Below are 19,572 nucleotides of genomic sequence, written 5' to 3' on the forward strand. Positions count from 1 at the left end.
GGTGTCAAGTGGCACAGGGCAGCCTTTGTGTACAGCAGGAGATCAGGAAGGGGCCAGGCAGCATATTGGCAGATAGGGCAGGGAGCGGATAGGCAGATAGGGCAGAGAAAATAAATCAGCAAACTGGACAGGAAACACAGGGAAGGAAGCAGTAAGCAGAGCAGAAGATCAGGCAGAGGAAGAGGATGGAGTGGAACTTGGGAAGAGTGCACGGCTGATTTGTTTCACGCCTACCTAAAAGGCAGGCAATGCTCTAGGCCAGCGTTCCTCAACCCGTGGGTTGCAAGAATATTTCAAAGGGCCACAAGCCGCGGCAGCCCAGAGGAGCAGTGTGAAGGCGCCTGCCCCTTCCAGTGGGGGAAGGGGGCAGGGGAGAGTTGCATGGCTGGGCTGGTAACACCAGGGCTGGTACCCATGCTTGCAGGGGCAGGATGGCCAGGAGACACTGCTCAGGGGGTGGAAGGGGCTGTGACCAGGCTGCCTGGCAAGGCAGCCCCAGCCCAGGGCAGGCGGGTGCCACAGGCTTCTCCTCCTCCTCCCTGCAGCCCATGGCACGGCTGGACTCACTCCACTACTGCCCACATGAGCCAGACCCAGGGCCATCAGAGCCACTGTGCTCCAGCCTGAGTGGGAAGGGGGCACCTGGGGGACCCTCCAGCAGGGCTTGGGGGGAGCAAAGGGCTGTGGGTCGGGAGTGAGTGAGGGATACCAGCACGGCCCAGGTGGGTAGGGGACTGGGGGTCGGGCGCTGGCAGGGCCGGGGTGCCCTGGGACAGGCCATGGATCTTTGCAAATAGGTCTCAGTAGGAAAAAGGTTCAGAACCACTGCTCTGGGCAATCTACCTCTTTTTCCAAGGCAGGATCAAGTGTACCTAAGCCCATGCTCCATCCTTCCTAAAGTTCACTGCCCAAAACTAACCTATGTACGCCAAATGGAGGCTTCCACCAGTGCCAGGTGAGGAATAATTACTTCTGTGCCTTAAAGACAACTCTGGAGATTTGCCATTGTTTGCAAAAGTATCACGCTGGTAATTCAGTCTGTGGTCAGCTATAGCCACCAGAACCTTTTATGCTGTGCTGCTCCCTATCTTCCCATTTATCTTCTTTTTTAGTGCAGGACTTTACATCAATCTTTACCAAATTTCATCTCGTTGATTTTGGACCATTTTCCCAACCTAATCTTGTCCTCCAAAATGTTTGTGATTCACCCATCTTAGTGTCATCCAAAATTGTTTACAAGTGTACTCACTGTTCCATCAAACTTCTTCATGAAAATATTAAATGAAACTGGACCCAGGGCAGGTCCTTATGAGATCCCTCTTCAAAAGCCCTCCCCGTGTGACAGAAAACCACTGGTAACTACACTGAAAGCCATTTTGCAAGCAGTTGGGCATCTATTTTATGAGTTCATCTAGACCGGCGGTTCCCAATCAGTGGTACGCAGACAACCTGTCAGTGGTACATGTTAAAAGACTTGTTATAATTACTTTATTTCACAAAAAAATTGCTGGTGGTACTTAATATTGTATTGTTTTAAATTGATGGTGTGCAATCTGTCAGAGTTTGGGAACCGCTGATCTAGGCCACACTTCTCTGATCTGGGCATGTCAACATGAGTCAGTTTTAAAAAAGTCGTACAGTCGAGCCCTGATCTCCTCCAGGGCAGTACCGTTTCAAAGGAAATTATATTGGTTTGAAGTGATTTATTCTTACCGAGCTTCTGCTGTATATTATCACCTTATCTGCAAGTGCTTATAAACTGATCGTTTATTAATTTGTTCCAGTATCTTTTGCAGTATCGAGGTTAAGCTAACTAGCCTACATTCCCCATGTCCTGGTGTCTTCTTTCCACTCCCCACCCCCTTCCTTAATGGCAGATCCTTGTTTGTCCTACTCCACTCCTTTGCCCCAACCCCAATTTTCCACAAGTTTTCTTTGAGATCTGCTACTTTTGCTAACTCTTTAATGATTACTCAGTGAATTGGAAAGGACATAGTGAGGTGATAAAAATAAATTTGCACTCTTACTGGCCCTACTGTAAATAAGTAGCAAACAGAAGGGGTCCGTCTTCAGGGCCAACAACCTGACTTCTTCTGGGAGCGGGGGGAAAGATTAGCAGGTGAATGGATGGAAACTGCTTCGGCTTCCTGTTGTCTGAATAAAATGGAGGCATGTACAGGGTGAGCACCACACACCCATGTGCGAACTATTTTTTTCATTTGATTTGTCTCTGGAAGACCAAGTTCACAAAGATAAAGATCTGTTGCCTCTTATGGATGCATCTTGGCATCCTTCCTCAGGTGGCCCAAGGAGAAAAACCTGCTTCTTCGGAAGGCGTCAGCAGACTCGGTCATCATTGAGATGAGAGATCTGGAAACACAACAACTCTTAGAAATGTTCAGTGAGAAAAAGAAAGGGGGAAAAAAAGAAGCAACAACTAATGGTACTCAGCCAAGGAAGACTGGCATGGTTAGAGGGAAGGAACAAGACGAAGCTGAGAACCCTAATAACTCCATGGACCTTTTTTGCAACACTTGGTTTGCTCCTAAGTGGTCCGATTTCCATTAGCAGCAGGCACCCACAAATCCCACTCAAGTGAAGAGGAGCCAGAGGACACGCGTGTCCCTATGGATTCTCATGCGACTGTGTACAGCGCAAAGGGCAACGTAGATTCACAACACCCTACATGGCTGCTAACAGGGATGCAAAGAAGGGTTGAAAAATTCAGACCTTGTTCTTATGCTCAAGACTAGATCTTTTGCTGGGCAAATGCATTTTGCAGTTGTTTACAGCTTTCTTAAGCCTTGGTTTCTTACAAAATCCTGGACATAGCCATGGAAAAAAAAAAAAAAAAAAAAAAATCAGACTAATGCTAATGAAAATGACCATATATTTTCCTCAATCTTATCAACTCCCATTCATTTTCACCAATCAGTTTATGATACTGGAAGTCAATGGTGCGCAACATTTAAGCAAGGGAATACTCTCTCGTTGATGTTTCACTCTGTTGGACCCATGCCCTAAGAGCTTATAAATAAAATCCAAAGTCCCAAAGTATTCACAATAGTCTAACAAATAAGAGCCTTTAAATTTTAAAACTCAAACATGGTCTCTGTTTTTTAAAAACATTGTATTTTATGGAGTCGTGGTTCCAAAAGATACCAGAGGAATTTGAAGGAAATTAAAATAAAATAGAGGAAGTATGGGGAGAAAACAGAATAACACTTCAAAATTTTTTCCAGAGGAAACGAATAATCACTTGTTATTAAGTGATAAATCACAGGCCTCAAGAAATGGCATTGTCTGTGATCTATTTTTAATTAGAAAACGCCCAGGCTGCTGGCACTGAGGTCTGCTAGAGGAGCTGGACATTTGGATGAGATAGCGTTCTGAAGAAAAGTGGTGGTCACAGGCCATTGTAATTTTTCTGCCACCAAATCAGACACAAAATTAGTGTGGAAAGCAGTGCATCAGGACACATGCTCGTGCACAAATGCTTGCACTAGATTTGCCTTACAATCAAGGGCTGCTGTATAAACATCACATAGGGAGACAAATACATGGGCTGGAGATCCAGAGAGAAAAAAAAATGAAGAAGTGCTATTGCTCTAGGACTGTTTCTGATTTTTTTTAATGCAAGCAAGGTATACCAAGAAGTAGCTCAGTTTTCAGGCAAGTGCATATGCCAGGGTAATGTTGTTATCTATAACCCTCAGGAAACACATCCGTGACAGTTGCCCAAAAGACAGGAATAGGTTTATCACCACACTGCATCCTCCGAGTGCAATTACTGCGCATGGGCTTCCAGTGAACAACGTACCTGGGGAATAGCAAAGTATCTCCGAGATGCATCCAAAAATTCTCTGCCACCTTTCCCTGGGGCCCTCGTTCAGAAAGGGCATTTTCAAGGAGCCTACAGACACCGCTCTGTCACTGCAGCAGCTCCAGCTCAGGCTGATAGACATGATGCACAGCACTTTAATGGCATAGTTAAACCCATTTTATTTCAAGAGCAACAAACCTTGGATTCCTAAGACAAAGCAACGCCGGCCTTCGACATGAGCAGCAGGCAGGCACGTGAGAGCAGAGGGGTTGGCAGGTGCGAAGGAGGGAGGAAAGCACAAAAAAAAGGGATAATAAAGCCACAGCAACAAGGTCAGGAACACTTATTTGGCAAGCACCAGCACCCTTTTCCAGGGAAGCAAATCAGTTGGAGAACATCCCACCCATCTGGGAGCAGCCCTGCCATGTGCATCAGGCTAGCATTGCTTAGTGAAGCAGCAAAAGGACAAATCTGCCTCAACTAGCATTCCTGGGATGGATAGGCAAGGGCAGGGCAGGGCCGTGTAGATAATCTCTGCATACCTCTCAGCCTCCTAATGCGGGAATGCATGATGTAAGCCAGTGCACAAGATGCACACCACCTCCGGGGCTCTCTCATGCACGAGGGAGGAGGGAAAAGACAAAGAGAATTTCTAAGACCAGCACATAATAAATGCGTCTCGACTGACCATTTGGTGATTCTGGTTCCTGTGGACTTACTAGTGAGAAACCACAATGCTGAAAACCCTTTGAGGTCCATCTGTGCTAACAGGACACTTTTATCAGTAGGAAGCGAGAGAGCTGTTTAATGACACGATGTCAAACCTGATGGAGACTAAAGTACAGCGCAAGCCCAAGTGTCCCCTTACTGGAGAGCTGGAAATTTCAGCCACGCAAACCAAATTCCTCTAAAAACTCAGAGATGTTCTGAACAGTTTAGCTTCAGGCCCACCTCTAATCATTAACTGTGCTAATCTATAGATCTCTCATTTAAGTCACACACAGACCATAGTTATACTCCCCCACATAAATGAACTCTTTAACTAAGGTTGGAGTTCATAAGAAAGTGGGAGCAGATTGCTGACCCAGACAGTGCCTTCAGCTTAAAGTACATGAGACCAAGAGCTCATACAACATACTGTCCCTCATTTTGGTAACTTATTACATTGCAATTCAGCACCTTAATTTAACTTTCACTGAGCTGAGAGGGGGGAAAAAAAGACTTATTATCCCATTGCTCAACTCACTTAACACTCTTTCAAAACACAAGGTTTTTTTAATAATAAAAAAACTTCATCGTTCTGATTTTAAATTTAAACATACATGATACATAAGGGCCTGTGTACAGTTCACAGTTCTACAACATTATTTGAAAGTATTTATTTGAAAAAGTCTCTTATAATATACCAATATGCTGGTCTCGTTTATTGTATGTTTATTATGCAACGAGGCATAAAAATGTATTAATCATGGCCTTCAAAAACGCAGGCATCTCCTCTGAGGTTTAAAGTAACCATTTGGAAGGAAAACTTCCAGGAGCCAGAGGGACTGACAACACTGGAGACTAAAGTCCATCTTCTCAAAGGCTAAGTGTATCCTAGTATATCCCTTGGACAGCTGCCTCAAACCTAAATTAAAATATTTTATTCTTCACGGTTGTCTAGGGATTGTTTCAAGGAGCAAGAACTAGATCTGGAACAAAAATCAGAATACAAATAATAATAATTAAAAATACAACAAAGAGACTTCATTGAGTCTGTGTCGCAAAACTGACGTTCCCTTTAGATAGCAATTCAATCCTGACTTGAGTTTTTGCAGAGACAGACAGCTGAGATTTCAGCCCTATCTCCCACTTCCGGGATATGCAGGAGCTGGCAGTCGATCATTCAGTAAGCAGCTTTCCTCCAGCATAAAGCACCTCATTGAATGTGAACCCAAGGTGGGGCATGCCTGCTCCAGCACAGACAGACAAGTGAAACTCCCAAGAGCTCAAAAGTATGCATCTGTTACACACACACACACACGTAATAGTGTATGTGTATATATGTATATACACATATGCATGTATTTATTCATTTGTATCAAGGAATTTCATTTTTTCCCCCCTGCTGCAGCCAAATGCTATGAGGGACAACTATTCTCCACCCAATTTACCCCATGTAATCACCAATATTTAGGGTGGAGAGGGAGAGGATGCCTTCTATCAAAGAAAGTTATGCAGCAAAAATGGGCTGTTTTCCATGTTAGAAGTTTTCGTAGCAATTTACAAAGCAAAATACTGCAAGATCCCCTTGGCTGGAAAGCGCTACAGAAATGTAAGATTTCAAATCAATTAAAACCCTCCTTTTAAATTCGGCGTGGCAGTCAAAGAAAGCATTTACAGGGAGAAAACCTCAAGCCTGCGGCCGCGTCCAAACCAAACAGGACCGCTCTCTCGCAGGCTCAGAAAGCGGTTTCCATGAGTTGGCACCCAAGGAATTTCTCGTTTATCTTAGGAGTCCCTCCACCCCCCCTTGCTTTGCTGTGGCCCCCCATTAATCTTCCCCTCGCGTCGGGGGAAGGCGAGGACACGCTGCGCGGGAAGCGGCGAAGCAGAAGTTTGCTGGGCCCATTCCCAGAACATCGTGCAGCTGTCAGGCAGCCCAGAACGCTACAGGTTGTGACAGCCTCGAGCAAAATGATGTAAGCAGTCAGGAGGAGGAAAAAGCCTGAGAAAAGCATGCAAAATATTTGGTTGCAAGGCCTCTTCTTCTCTAGCCACGAACTGTGATCCTGCCTTTTTTTTTTCCTTAAATTATGCAGCTTAAGATAAGACTAATCAAATCACATGTCTCAGACCACAGGATGATAGCCAAGGGGGTCAAACAAGGAATTTGCCCCACTAGCTATTCACTACATGGTACAGTTAGCTAAAGTTGGCGTAACCAGCTTCTCGCCTTGCTCTGAGAGACAGGGAAAGCAGTCCCTGCTGCTGGGAAAGCAATCCACCCTGATGCGTTAGTCTGGTCCTCCCCGGAGAGGCCTTCTCTGAATGGGTTTCTTCTCTTCAGTAATATTAGAAAAACACTTCATCACTGAGAAACGCCTAGTTTCTAGTCAGGCCCTCCAACGCAGCTAGCCCTGCATACTCAGGGATGGGCCAACAGTGATTAAAGGGAGGCAAGTTGGCAGGGATTCTCCAGGACGAAGCAGCCTTATGGGCAGTGGCCAGGAAAAGACAGGTATTCGTTCACTTAATCATTTTAGAAAGGAGAGAGGGAGAGATACAGGGGTTCAGCAAGGATCATTTTTCATCAAGGATCCCAAAACAGCATGCGGCAAAGATCCTTGCTCCTATGAAAAGCATCATATCCAACTCTTCTTTGGTACCTCCATGGCACTTTATACTGTGGTACCTGAGCACCTTGTAGTCTTCAGCCTGGCAGTAAACCTGTGGGACCGACCAACTATTATCCCACATTAGCGACCCAAAAAGGCTAACTCGGGAACATCCGCACTGCTAGCAGAACTCAAACACAAGGCGCATCCAAGCCAACTTCTCGCTAACAAGTTCAGGTAGCGAGAGCAATGAAACCCTGGCCACATGAGCTTCAGGGGTAGTATACGAGCCCTCCGAGGGTCCTAGGTACTTACATGGGGGGCTGAGTCCTGGCCTGCAGTTCTGATGTGGAAAATGTTGGGGCAGGCTTAGTGTGAGCATGCTTTGCTGCGAAGTGTTGCTATTCATGTCATGATCAGGACACCTATGTGCCTTTTTCACCCCAAGGCTGGACCTGGCAGTGGACCACAGAGACTGTTCTCTGATAGTCTCCCCATGACACAATGTTTAGTTTTACTGAGTGAAGTGTTTAGTTCCTGCCTTAATTACAATAGTTTTGTAACAGTATTATTACATCTATGGCTGACTGTGCCCAAGGAGTGAGACTGAGAAAAGTTGGGGGACAGAAAAGGGCAGCTCCAGGGAGGACAGAGCTGGAGAAAGGGTCGTGCCGCAGATCACTGGGGAAGCCGGGAACAGGCAAGAGCTAGGGTCTTGACTACTGGTAGCCTGCCCTCAAGGAGCCATGCCAGGGCTGGCTTTAGGGTGTCCTTAGGGAGAAGGAGACTGAATAAGGCTTCTTAGGGAGTCCTGTGGCCGGGGCATGATTCGTGACACTAGCTCCCACTGAGGTCTGTGCTACTTAAGTTCAAGTAAGTCTCCAAAAACATATATCAAGCAAGCACACAAGTTCTGACTGCAGGAGAATTATTCAAAACCCGTGCATCAGCCCAGCTCCTCCAGCTGATCCAAAGACATCCTCCAATAGCTCGCTCCGACAGTTGTGAACTTAAAAAATGTATTGCGTCTCCTGCGCTGAGCAGTTCCCAAACAGTGGGAGCTAAATATTTATAAAACAGGCTGTGTTTATTTAAATTTGCAGTCTGCACATGTGAAGCCCAATGTGCCGAAATCCTGAAATGACAGCTAATTACAGAACACGGCATGAACATGCAGGATGGCATTTCAGCCACCAGGCATTTCGTCTGGACACTTCTCGCTGTTGGTGGTGGTGTGTGGTGTCCTTCACCACTGTTCACATTGCTTCGGCTAGGGCACGCTGCGATGTTTAGTCTTGCCAGCCGCACTCAAGTGCAGGACAAGAGTGCCTATTTACCAACAGCAGCAAAAGCCTCAGAGTCTGGTTTAAAGAAAGCAACTTGTAAACAGAGCTGGTGATTGTGGGATGGACAGGATGTGCTTTGAGGATGGCTTTGCTAGCAAGCCTTGTTTTAGGTTGGTCGCAGTGCCTTCTCTGTAGGAAGTGACTGCTTCATTGCAGGGATATATGCTGCCTGGGTACGAGCAGCATAAAAGCGGTTTCATTCTGGCATCAAAATGTTACCTTTAATGGTTCTCTCTCTCGGCTCAGATCCTGCAATATGGTGCTTACCTGTGTCTAACATAGGATCAGGTACCAGAACAAGGGGCAGCCCCCCTATTTCTGCACTGAGACCCTCATGATCTTTAATGCATTTATCTCACAGTCTTAGTGAAGAGGAGCAATGCTATTTTCCCCATTTTACAGATCAGCAACTGAAGAACTACAAAGCTAAGGCCCAGAGTCTTAAAAGTAGGCACTAATCTGCTCAGCAACGGATGGCTTATGTGACTCAGGTCTCAGGTTTACACATAAGAATTGCCATTTTCTGAGCCAGACCAGTATCCTGCATCTTTCAGTGGCAAAGAACAGATGCTGAAAGGGAGAGTGAACAAGGTATGACCAAGTTATTTCCCCCCCCAACTCTTCCTCTTTCACTTGCAACCTCCTGAATTTAAGGTCTGAAATACCCAAAAGTTAAGCCAGCTTTCACACCCCTTCCTGGCAAGAGGCAGGCAAGCCAAGCTCCATTCAGTGTATAATGGCTCTTTGCGTGGGGCTATAAAAACTAACGCCAACTATGTATGTACACATTAAAACATGACCAGGTCTGTCAAGCATCTTTCAAGACAAAGTGATCTACTACAGTACAGAAGAGTTAATAGCAAGCAACCTTTTCAACTATGTTCTGTCCCCCCACTTTAATTTCTCAATTGAACCTACTGTATAGAGCAATGATGCCACAGCTGCAAACCCACTTCATTTTAAGATTATTTCCAACCCCATTGCATTATGCAAACAACCTAATTCAACAGGCATGCCCCAGATGTACAGCTGAAATATGAAAGTTTAAAGGGGTTTGTATAGTTTCGCACTCACCAATGAAGTACATACTATTGTAGGTGGACGAGTGGTACAGAAAACAGCCATGATACTCCAATAATCTGGCACTATACAGTTTGGCACTCTGCGCCTTCTTACAGTTGCACTGAGTCTTGCAAGACTCTACCACAGAAGCATTTGCACTATTGCAGTTACCTACTGCACACAGCTATGAAGCAAAAGGGAACTGGAGAGCAAGACACAAAATAAAACCCAGATATTGCATGTATCATTTGATTTATCTAGTCAAACTAAAAAAAAAAAACCTCTCTCCATGTTCTGCTTTTCCTCAAGGTATGACACAGAAGACATTATCTATCCATTTGGGGTTCCTGGGTTGGAGGTGAATACCTCTCATTCCCCATCACAGCAAGAAGCATTCAAAAACCTCTCTCTGAAGGCCATAAAAAGCAGGCCAGGCCAAGTCAAATTGAGATCCAGCTATCCAGTATAAATGAGAAATGATTGATTTTATGCCTCAGCACCAAGTGGTATCAAACTCAAGTCTACATGCTGCTATATCAGTCATACAAATAAGCATGATATTGCAATGTGTGCAGATGACCACATACCCTTTTCTCATGTAGGCTTAAAAAAAGCATGTGCACATGTACACACACACACACAGAGCACACATGTTTAATTGGTTTCCTGAATCTGGGTTCTTTCTATGAATATACATGGCTGTGCCCACACAACAAAGCAAAGCAATGCCAACATAAAAGATTAAAGAGAACATTAAATCATGTAGGAGGTTGGAAATAATGGCAACAGCTTTCATCAGTAAAACCCAAATTACCCACTCTGCACAGAGCCTCTCATCTCCTACAGAGCAAACAAAGCTACTTATTAGAGAGATGCCTTCACCATAATCTGACTTTAACAGAAACAAGAAAAGCAAGCACTGCTTTCAAATGTTTTATTTTTCTGGCTCTCCAGGGATAGATCAATTGTCGGAAACACATGCCTTGCTATAAAGAAGGGGAAAAAAAAAAAAAAACACAAATAATTGAGCTGAATGACCATCTGCCGGAGAATGCTGAGTAATAGGATATAGCGATAATTCTGCCTAGGCCCACTGAACTGACTGCTGCTTTTCATGTCGGCCACTGTCTGGAACGCTGCTCTGCCAAAAGACGGTCTTAACCAGAAGTACGACTGCACCACTGTATGACCAATAAGTCTTCAAAACCACAGCTGACTGCCCTCCAGCATCATCCATGTAGTTAACTCTATAAGGGATCAGTCTTCTACACAGACACGAGCAAAGTGAAAAATACAACTTATATTTAACTAGAACAAAAGAGAGACTCCTCTATTCATTTGGACACTAAAAATTACACGGGGTTCCTCCAGACCAGAGTGCTAAATACAGATATCCTTTACACAAATTGGAAGATATGAAGCAATCACTGATAACAAGAGCTATAACAGCAGGTTGTATTAAAGGACTCTGTCAATATGAGAAGGCTCAGTAATAGGAGAGAAGACAGGTTAGAGGGAGATGGGAAGGTCAGCAACTCTTCACGCAGCGGTCACAGGAAGGCTGGGGAGAGAAACAATCTTTGCTCCAGCTCTCTGCTGTCACCTGTGCAATACAATCCTAAAAGCAATTTTCTGTTGTAGCAAAGGGACTAGTGAAAGAAAGAGGAATAATAAATAATCAAAATGTTATAATACCCACATATTTAAGTGGCACTCCTCATCAACAGAGTGCTTCAGAGAATTAGCCTTCACATCCCCATAACATCCTGGGAAAGTAAACAGTATCAGAGCGACAATGAACATGTGGATAGCACTGGTTTTCTAACAGGATTTGAAAGTCCATGATTATCAGAGGTGTGGAGTGCTCCCCAAACCAAATTCAAGCCAGGTTAGCCAGTCACTCACTTCTAGGCCCCGTGTCCCTACAAGATAGGGTTACCATACATCCAGGTTTTCCCGGACGTCCTCTTTTTGGGTCCCCCCATCTACGTCCGAGCAGTTTTTTTAAAATATCAGCAAATGTCTGGGATTTTGCTCTGCTTCTGCTTTCCCGGCACTTCCCACGGGCTTGCCCCAGGAAGGTGCTGCTTCAGGTCGGGAGTGCAGGGTACTGTGGGTAAAGGAGTGAGGGGCAGGGCATGGACATATCACTGCCCACCCCCCACCCCACCCCCATATCATATACCCCCTTCCCCTTCTCCCCGCTCTCTCCTCCCCCCGACGGGTGTCCTCTTTTTTGAGACTAGAAATATGGTAACCCTACTACAAGAGAAACAATAGCCTACCAGGCTGAGAAGGCGGCAGAAAGCCAACAGCTACTTAGCAATATGCCTACTTTGATTCTGCACATTTCTCTGAGTTGGTATCCAAACGAAAACAGCTCTTCCCTACGTGAACAAAAAGTGTTATCCTATTTGCCTGCTTTTGTAGGCACGTTGAGGACATTTATTAACTTACACTTAAAAAGAACTTTGAAGCTGGCAAGGATACAGTGCGATGATCCACTCTCAGCCCGCTCAAATTTTCAAAACCAGATACAGAATAATCTCTATATGTACTGCCCAGTAACACTGAGAGTCGAAGCCAGTTAGTCTGGAAAAGCTATTGAATTTTAACAGAGCCACAAATTCCATTGGAGTCACAATTTTTTTCCTTGCCGGCACTTTAACAAACTACAGATTCCAAAGAAGTGAAGAAAGAGAAACTGAGGATGATACAAATAAATTCCAGAGAGTTTTCAGCATTATTTTAACTAAAAAGGAATTTCCTTTCTAGTCATCCAAAGACAGAGTAACCCAACTCCTGTATGTGTTACAGGCATGTAATGCTCATCTGTGGGATTTCTTTTTCTGGCACCGTGCCTTTTTAATAATGCAAAATTTAAAAAGCTTACTATTGATAAGCAGAACACACATCAGGAGTTGAGAAAGGTCACTAGGAACTAGTTCAAAAAGAGTAAGGGCTTGTCTTCACAGGGAAGCTGTTACAAACCAAGCCAGGGTGTGGATCTGAAGTGCAATTAGTATTCCTCACCATCTTCCAAGGTGGACACACTTAGCTTTTTTGTGATTTAGCACAGGGCTGTTCAAGCAGCCCCAGCAGCTGCCTCTCCCACGTGGCAGGGATGGGTCTGCACGCCACCTACACATCCTGGGGGGCGGGATGTGCGGCCACTGTAGCCCACATTGGAGGGGAGAGGGGGGAGAAAGGGGCTATCCCCGCAGCATGTGGCCCATGCTGTATGGCATCACCAATGGCAGCCCCTGGCCATAAAGATGGGCAGCCCTTATTTAGTGTAAACCGCTTCCGAAGCGGACTGAATTACACCACATTCGTTCAGCAAGGCACTCTTACTGCATGAGTGTGCCCCTGGAAAGCTGGTGGAGATGGTTATTCTGGGTTATTTCTGTTTGCAGACCACCCTGCCAACGCACTAGGATTTGAGAAGTGTTATTGCACGGCTTCTGCTTTGCAGCCTGTGCAACTAGGTCAACCACAGTTACTAGGTCAGCCACTGGTCAACCCTCTCACGTATCCCCACCCCCACATCGATTTTGGGACTGCTTTTAAGGAACTCCTGCAGCACCTGGGCCCTGCTGTACAATGCATTGGCATCAGTCACTGGCAGCTGACAGAGAGCAGATTTAGGCTAGACATTGGGGAAAATGTCTTCACAGTACAGGTGGCCAAAATTCAGAATGGGCTCCCCAAGGGAGGTGGTGCTCTCCCCTACCCTGGGGGTCTTCAAGAGAAGAATGGATAGGGATCTGGCTAGGGTCCTCTAACCCCAGCGCTCTTTCCTGCCTAGGCAGGGGGTTGGACTCAATGATCTGCTGAGATCCCGTCTGACCCTAGCATCTATGAATCAGTCCTTGAGCTAGCTCCTGCCTGTGTCTTCCCTGATTCCTGCCCCAGTACTTCTGACCATGTACCTTCAGACACCAGTCTGACCTCAGCTCACTTCCTGACCTCCGATACCAGTAACCGCTCCCCCAGCTCACTGACTGATGTCCAATATGATTTTGGCTTACCTCCTGAACCCTGGTCCTGGTTAGACCCCCAACTTGGCATTTAGCTTCTGGCCCCATGGCTTGTAACTCAGCTCTGCCCTGTTGCCCCAAACTGTGACTTACTTCTGCAAAGCCCAGTCCACCCTCAGCTCGACTCACTAGACCCGACGCCCCTATGGACCATGATACTTCTGATGCATTTCAAAGCTGGCAATAAAAAGAGGGACAGGCCCCGTGGCCTTTGTTGGCGCTGGAGGAGACAAAAGACGACACATGGAGCTGACGCACCTAGACCGCTCTCTGAAAAATCAGTTTTGTGCTAAATTAGGAGAGTCTCACAGGGTGAAATAGTGGTATGTCTACATGAAAAGGATGCTCCTCTAATGAAGACTGATGCAGGGGAGGGGGGACACAGGGGGCACACAAGATGTAGGTTTGCCAGAAAGTGCCTGTAGGCAACTAAGGACAACTCCTGTTTGCAATCTCACATTCAAGGAGCTCAACTGGAGTCGCAAGGAGGGCGAGGGCAGGGATCCATGGAAGAGCAGAGGCTCACAAGCACTTGCAGAACCGGGGCCATGACTCAAATTGCCAAACCGTGCAGTGGGAATAGCAACTGCCCCCTTTCCGTCTTGTCCACAGTGACTTCAGGTTCCTCCAGGCTGGGATTCCTACTACGCATCTGTAAAGACACCCAGCACAAGGGGATTCCTTCAGAAGACTCGGTGCCCTAATTTTCACCCGGTGACGCTTATGTTACAACTGTAAAACAGAAGGGATCAACAACTGGTTTCTTCTTACATCTTTCCAAATTAGACCTGGCTGAACAACAAGAATTCCAGTAGGTGAAAAATGTTTTATTTTTAATTTGGTTTTAATCCAGTAAGGTTTTTACATGTATATTTTTAAAGCTTTCCACAAACTGGAAGTTCTGAGAATCACATTTTGGTTTCACTGACGCTAGAAAACAGGGTTTCTGAAACAAAAAATGTGCTTCCCCGGCCCTGCAGCTGCTCTGGGAAACCGCATTCTTGTCAAAATTCCCAGTTACTATTAGCAGCTGTGAAAAATCAAGAATGCCAAATTTCACTTGATCCGCCATGGGACTCCCAGGCAGCCCCAACATGCCACTGTAGGGCTTCCAGGCTCTGGCTCTTGGAAATGCAGCAGGGACCCTGGAAGCTCAGAGAGCTGGCTCCCCCTCAGGTTCCCAGGGCTCCACGCAGACTGTCCCAGGGCAAAGGACCCAGTTTCCAGCATCCCCAGCCAAAAGGCAACCTGCCTGGATGAGTCTGCCCCAGAGCTGTACACCCTGGAGGCACTTGGTTGCCAGTCCTGAAGCAACCCTGCATGTCTGCTCCAAAGACCACAAACCCTGGAGCAGGACCAGGTCCTTTTGGTAACCATGGCCAACATGCTCCTAAGCACCAATCTGCCTACATAAAATGGTAGAGATTGTAGAATTACTCCCAGTAAGCTGGTCTTTACAACTCTGAATAGCTGACCAACAGTAACCTGAAGCAAATCTTGTACTCTCTTATTCTACATTCAACCACAGCCTGCTGCTTTTTAAAACTTAAGCAATAGAGTATTTCTGTCTAGCTCCAGAAGGAAACAGCACAGATACTATTTCTCAGCGCACCAAGAGAATATCTGCTGCAGATTTCACAAAATAATGTTACTAATCATCTCCATTTTTATACGAGCAGTGCTATACAAGTGTGGTCCACAACACTGGTGTCCTCCCTAGGCAGTAATCTTATTGTGTAACAGGTGTTGTTGGTTGTTTTTATCTGCCACTTGAAATCAGCTGCTAAACTAATTAGAAGATAATCCGTCTTCAAATCTCAAATGCTTCAAAACTGTATCCAGTGCACCCAGAAGAGAGATTTTAGGACATTTCAAAATCCGGTTCCTGTATTATAAGGCCTCTTGGGAGGTCTCTGAAAAGCTTGGCACGTCAGCCAAATCAACAACACAATTTTTATATTTTAATGACATGGGACAATTTCATTAAGAATTCCTATATATTAAGCCCCATTACTCTTTTCAGCAGACTAAAGCACAGGAATACAGATTATTAATACGTAAAATGCTGCAGAGTCCTTCAAATTAATATATTGATTCAAGTGTTTGGCAGATACTGCTGCATGCAGCAGTAATAGATCTTCTTATATTATCTTACTTTCAGTATCATATTATTTCTACATTATCCTCTTTAAAAAGACAACTCAAAAAAAAAAGAGACATAGTCCATTACACCACTAAGCGATAGCAGGTGCAGTTTCACATAACAAAGGCAAACGCCATATATTTTTTAAAAAAAAGGTGGGGAGGAGGAGAAGAATTATACTTTAAAAGCAGCTACAAAGAGACTTTGAGTCGATATGAGGCACAGAATGACATCTTGAATCAATAAGTAATTGAGCGTTCAGCACATGCTGGTCTCATTATTAAAGGACTTTTCTAAGTCCCTCTTGCTAGACCAGAAATCTGATCTTGTGTATGCACCAGTACAGGTCAATATACTACTTGGTCTCAGACCTCTGCAAAGAACAGGGAGGGTAGGCACAAGGTGTAGTAGCTTTTGGGATACTTGTCAGCAAGAATTCAGCAGACCTGTGTAATGGAGAAAGCATTGCAAAATGGGTAAACAGGTGAGAACAGTATACAAGAAGTAAAAGATTAAGAGTGTTTCCAAATTATACAACTTCTTGTTTCTAGGGACCAAGGAGGTCACAAGTCTGGCTCAGGTGCACAACCTCCCTTCTGGCCTAGTTCAACTCTCAGAGCACTTTAGACAAACTTTTGTAGAAGAATGAACCCTCATCTATCCTGGGAGAATATTTCTAGATCAAACTGTCCTCTTTTCCCATATTTTAATAGATCCAACATACAAAGACCATAAGACTCCATAAGAGTTACCATTGTCAAATTTATTTTTTAACAGCTTGGGATTTTGATCTTCTACATGAATGCTTTACAAACATGCAGCTCCCTGTATCTGTTGTCAGCTGAAGAAAGATTTGAAAAACTTGCCATTTCAGTGCTGGTCTGTACTGGGTACTAAAAGATTCCTCTCTACTTTTTGAGTTCAAATGGTTAGTCATCACTGGAACATCTCTGCAATGTGCAGACAATGTTATTCACTTCCATGCAATCATGTGTAAATCTGACCTAGCACATACATGGCTTTATATATTGTTGCCATAATCCCAAAATCAATTATGTGCTTTTGAAACCATGGGACACAGACACAGACAGACGCACACAAAGAGCCTAACCAAAGTGGGTTTTCATTAACGGCATGTCACAATTCAATACACTCAAATGTAAGGTTATGGAGCAGAAGCAAACGCTCACAATGGGAAAGTACCGCACTAAACACATACAGCCTATCATCCTGTGTTTGTAATGCAACTCCCTCTGGGCACCATCCACATATGACATTGCTCTCATCCTCAGCTAGAAAATTTAGGATTAAACGTTTTGCCAGCACAGCCAACAAGCGGTGAGATTTTTCTGATATCACTGTGCTAACAAAAGCCTGAGTATTGCTTCAATCACAACAGCAAACAAATCCTTCCAATAGCACAACCTAGTTTTATTCAGGGAAGTGGAATAAGCAGTACTGGCATATAGCTGTAGCTATATATGCCAGTACTGCTTATACCACTTCCCTGAATAAAACTAGGATATCCTGTTGGAAGGATTTGTTTGCTGTTATTATTGAGGCGATACTTGGGCTATAGCTATATAGAGAGACTTATATATATGAATGACTAACCTTGTCTCTGAAAATGCTTGCTGGTATCCATCCATCCATCCATTAGGGCTGTGCGAAATTTCACCAGCCATTTCATTTCAACACTGTTTTGACCAATTTCGAAGTCAAAACAGCAAAATCAAAACAAAACAGAAGGCCCTCGAAATAGCCCCGAAACAAAACACAGCTGGTCGAAAAGAATTAAAGAATACAGAGGCAAGCATGTATACAATTGTAATTAAACTTCGCCTGACTTTCTAAACAAGATTAACAGTGAAGCCAAATTGTCAATGTGTCAAATGAGGGAGGCAAGCTTTGTGGTGCTGACTAGGGGGTTAGGACAGGAGTGGCCAACCTGCGGCAGACATGCCACAAGTGACACGGGCAATCTTTGTGTGTGGCACATAGCAAACAGGGGAGCAGAAAGGCAGCACAGCATCAGATAGGGCAGGAAGCAAAAAGCAGAGCAGCAGATTGGGTAGGGAGTATAGGGCAGGGAGCAGAAAGCAGAGCAAGAGAGCAGGCAGCCAGAGGAGATCAGAGTGGTGCTCAAGGAGTGTTGCAGGGCTAATTTATGTCATGCCTGCCAAAAAGGTCGGCCCCCACTGGCTGACTCGTACAATGTTATTCCCCTAGGGTGACACCAAACTGCATTTCCACTTGTAACCCAAGCTGTCCAGGTGAGTGTTTAAGGCCTCTAATTAAGTTCTTCCTTGGTCACCCTAGGGAAATAACACTTCCTACTGAACAGCTCCTCAGGGAGAACAAAAAAGAAAGCTAATTCCTCTGCCATATATACCTACAATGGGCCTTTTCAGGAGCTGGACAATGGCAAGTACAGAGTTGTTCTGGAATCTCTTTATCAAATTACTCACCGCAAAAAGGGAAAGGACTTCCGATATCTCTAATAAAGTGTTTGCCTAAGTCATATAGGTAAGAAAAAAGGAATTCCTGCCTCCATTGACCCTTTCTTTCTTAGAAGCCTTAGCAATTGCTACGAGACTATCACTCGTGGGAATGTTGTGTTCCTTTTTCATGCAAGATAAGAATCAAGCTCTTCTGACAAATCTCCGCTCTAAGGACTTTCCTCTCCTTGAAATGTTATTTCAGATTAAAGCAGGGCACGAGTTTAAAGCACAATAACGACTCCAGAAGAACTCCTGGTATAAAACAACCCATTGTACTAGTTTATAATAGGGCATGAGCTCTAAACTCAAGGACAGTGTCCAAGACAGAGCAAAATGTTCACGATGTTACCTGCACTCTTAGATTTTGGATTGCCTAAACATTTAAAACACAAGCTAGGAGCAAAGCAAAGCAAAGCAGGAGAGGTCCCCAGGAGCCAGGCTGATCTCAACCTTGTGTTGAGGCTGAGCTCAAGTCAGGGTAGCTCTGACCTTGCTCTTGAGGGACTATTTACTGGCTGAGCATAGTAGGTGCTCAGCATACTCTGACCCTGAATTGCAACCAGATAGATTGTGAAGGAAGTAGATGCCCAGGCTAACTTGGCTCTACCACTGACAAGAACCCTGCCCGCAGACAGGAGGGAGACAGACAGGTCTTTTTGTGCTCCTTTTGCATCATCACCTAAGTGACACAGGTCTTCAAACACGTTTCACAAACCTCCTGAGCCGAGTGAATTTCACACCAGATCTGGACAAGAGTCAGAGAACTGCATGGGGAATCTGGGCAGTTTTGACTGGGTTCAGGGGCCATCCCTGGTGGTACAGAAGGCTAAAAGACTGAGGAGAGTGGGAACACACACATATAAATCATATAACAGCATCACCCTCGAGACAGACAGACAGACAGACAGACAGACAGACAGACAGACAGACAGACAGACAGACAGACAGACAGACAGACAAGTAAGATCTTAGAAGGAGACTGAAGCCATTTCACTGGGATCACAGCATGAGGCAGTAGTAGTAGATCCATGCTACAGCTACTATATGCCTGGGTGTTCCTGAATATGTCCTCTTTTCGGATCCTCTGATTTCCATCCATACAATTTTTTTAAATATCAGCAAATGTCTAGGATGGTTTCAATGCCTCTGCTTTCCTGGCTTGCCCCAGCAAGGAGCTGCTTGGGGCTGGGGTGGGGGGGGAGGGCGATCTGAGGCAGGGGACATCACGTGGTCTGTGTGCCAACCTGGCAGGAGCAAGCAGGTAAGTCAGTGGGAGTTGGAGGGCCAGGGGTTGCAGGATGTGAGTGTGAGTGTGTACACACACATATGCATGCCTGCCC

At 45.1% G+C, this 19,572-nt stretch overlaps 1 long non-coding RNA gene across 1 annotated transcript in view; it reads right to left on the reverse strand.

The window, feature by feature from the left end:
* Positions 1–19,572, reverse strand: part of LOC106738246 (uncharacterized) — a 260,965-nt gene that overhangs the window by 177,910 nt on the left and 63,483 nt on the right. The gene's annotated exons all lie outside the window — the stretch shown is intronic.

Source organism: Alligator mississippiensis, chromosome 3, assembly GCF_030867095.1.
Source record: "Alligator mississippiensis isolate rAllMis1 chromosome 3, rAllMis1, whole genome shotgun sequence".
Classification (NCBI taxonomy): domain Eukaryota; kingdom Metazoa; phylum Chordata; order Crocodylia; family Alligatoridae; genus Alligator; species Alligator mississippiensis.